At 46.7% G+C, this 2,500-nt stretch overlaps 1 protein-coding gene across 4 annotated transcripts in view; it reads left to right on the forward strand.

Moving 5' to 3' along the window:
• ap3b1a (adaptor related protein complex 3 subunit beta 1a) overlaps window positions 1–2,500 on the forward strand; it is a 90,914-nt gene that overhangs the window by 58,093 nt on the left and 30,321 nt on the right. The window lies entirely within an intron of this gene.

Here is a 2,500-nt window from a genome sequence, read left to right on the forward strand (position 1 = left end):
TGACCTCACCTGACCTCTGAAGTATTGATGTAGTATTGTATGTCCGCCTTTTGCCTTTATTTCAGCTTCTGTTCTCAAAGAAGTTCTGTCTTAAAAGTTGGTTTAACATTTTCGGACTTGGGCTAGGTGTCCACTGCGCAACACCCCAGTTTGCGTTTTTCACAGTTCAGCTCTGTTTGAGTTGTGAGATCCGAGGAGTTCTGGGAGTTTGAGTTGAGCTCGTAGCCCAGACTTTGCTCCAGTGTGACGTTAACCGTGTGATGCTCCCCGTTTTAGAAATGTTACGATTGTAAAAGTCGTGTAGTGACGCCGAGCCTTGATGTGTCCGTCTCCTTTTCTCAGTGAGGTTCTTCTTGATCAGCTACACGTCCTTTCAGACCCACAGCGCTGAGTGGTCTTCTCACAGTGGAAGGATGGACAGAAACACCTGTGGATGTTCTCAGATCTGAAGCAGCTTGATCTTCTCCTCTCTCTCAGAGATCAAAGCTTTCAGTGCTGTTTATCTGATGGGGCAGTTTTGGGGTCGACCAGCTCTTCCAGGTGGTTGTTAGGAGCCACGTTTTCTCTGTCGCTTTAATTTGGACTTAATGGTCATTTTGACTGAAAATTAAATAAAGGAAGTTCTTGTCCATCGTTGTCACGGACACAACAGTAGCGCTGTATTCAGAGATTAGGTTGAAAAATGTTCAGATGTTCCGTGAATGCTTCTTATTTCTTTACCTTTCTCCGAACTCGACACCCATTTATCCAGCAATCTCTCCGCGACGCCCCGGCTCTCTGTTTTTGGATGCGCCTGTCTGTCATCCTGGGGTTACCAGGGTTACCTGGGTTACTGTTAGCTCGCTGAAGGGGGGGGGGTGTGCGGGTGTCCACGGTGCCGCTTGATTGACAGGCTCGTCAGGACCAGGCTGCCATGCTGCTATAGGCTGTTAGCCACAGATCATTAGAATACTACCCACGAGGCTCGGCGGCAGGGTAATCAGAGCTGAAATAAAGGGTGAGATTGAGGAGAGGGAGTGCAGGCTGATTTAAAGTCAATGCTATGCATAAATACATTACAGGCCTTTATAATCTCGGTCACAGTGGATAAACCTCATCTCGCTGGCTCACGCGCGCACACACACACACACACACACACACACACACACACACACACTCGTCTGTAAATGTGGAACCGAGCAGAAACAGCCAAGTGTAATCAGTTTTTTACTAAATCATACTTACAGACGTCCTGTTTGCCAAGCGCTGACAAAAAAGATTATTTTAGTAATCGGCTGATTATATTTTGACTAATAAAATAGTCTAAAACATACAGAATTGAATGTATCTTTGTTGCCTCGCGTCATCCACTTGTTCCAATTCTCAGCTAGGATCATTACAGTAATGCTCATTTTCACCTCGAACTGCTATCACATCTGTGGGCATCACAGTGTAGCGTTGGCACCAAAGTAAATGAAGTGCACTTTGTTTGTTTGTCCCAGGCCTTGTGGCTTCACCACCACGAGGAAATTAAATGAAAACAAGAACATATGAGTCCTAACAACCACCTGGAAGAGCTGGTTGACCCCAAAACCACCCCCATCAGATAAACAGCACTGAAAGCTTTGATCTCTGAGAGAGAGGAGAAGATCAAGCTGCTTCAGATCTGAGAACATCCACAGGGGTTTCTGTCCATCCTTCCACTGTGAGAAGACCACTCAGCGCCGTGGGTCTGAAAGGACGTGTAGCTGATCGAGAAGAACCTCACTGAGAAAAGGAGACGGACACATCAAACAAAGAAGCTGGACGATGGACTGACCACCCCAGAGTCCAAACCTCAGCACCACTGAATGGGTTTGATCATCAACCTGCTTCTCAGACTGAGCTTTGGAGGCGTGTCTGCAGGTTCTTTGCGAAAACGAAGTGCCCTAAGAACCAAACGCAATAAATACTTGAAAAACAATGAAATTGAATTTAGTCAGTGAGGATTTTTAGTCGTATTTGTTTGTGTGGGTGTCTGTGGGTCAAGGATTAGGACCGTGTTTATCTTTCAGTGGAGAATCTCCATTCAGAACACTGTGTAGTCCAAGACTCTCCTGCGTTTGTAGCTGTCAGCAGTATTTAGCTGCACTGGGGTGGTCAGTTCTGTGGTCCCAGCTCAGTTCTCTCTAAGACTTTGATAAATGATCTGTACGTTTTCCACGTATTAACGATGTTGATGCTGAATTACGTGACTGCCGTGTTGCTCATACATGATGCGCCCTTTGATAGTCTAATTGATGGGTCCAATTTTCTGATTGGTTGTGCGAGTGTAATGGTTGTGGTGAGGGGGCTGTTGGTTATGCGCTGTATTTAGCCGGGAGGGGGGTGGGGGTGGGGGTCAGCTGGTGTGGTCTGGCTCTTTTCTCTCTAATAACATTTTGACATCAGGATCTGTTCAGAAATACAGTGCGGCGGAGTGGCCGGGCGCCGCCTGATAACTTTTCATTCATAATTAGCGCGGGGCGATCGAGGTTGGCTG

The sequence above is a fragment of the Pygocentrus nattereri genome, chromosome 16, assembly GCF_015220715.1.
Source record: "Pygocentrus nattereri isolate fPygNat1 chromosome 16, fPygNat1.pri, whole genome shotgun sequence".
Lineage (NCBI taxonomy): Eukaryota > Metazoa > Chordata > Actinopteri > Characiformes > Serrasalmidae > Pygocentrus > Pygocentrus nattereri.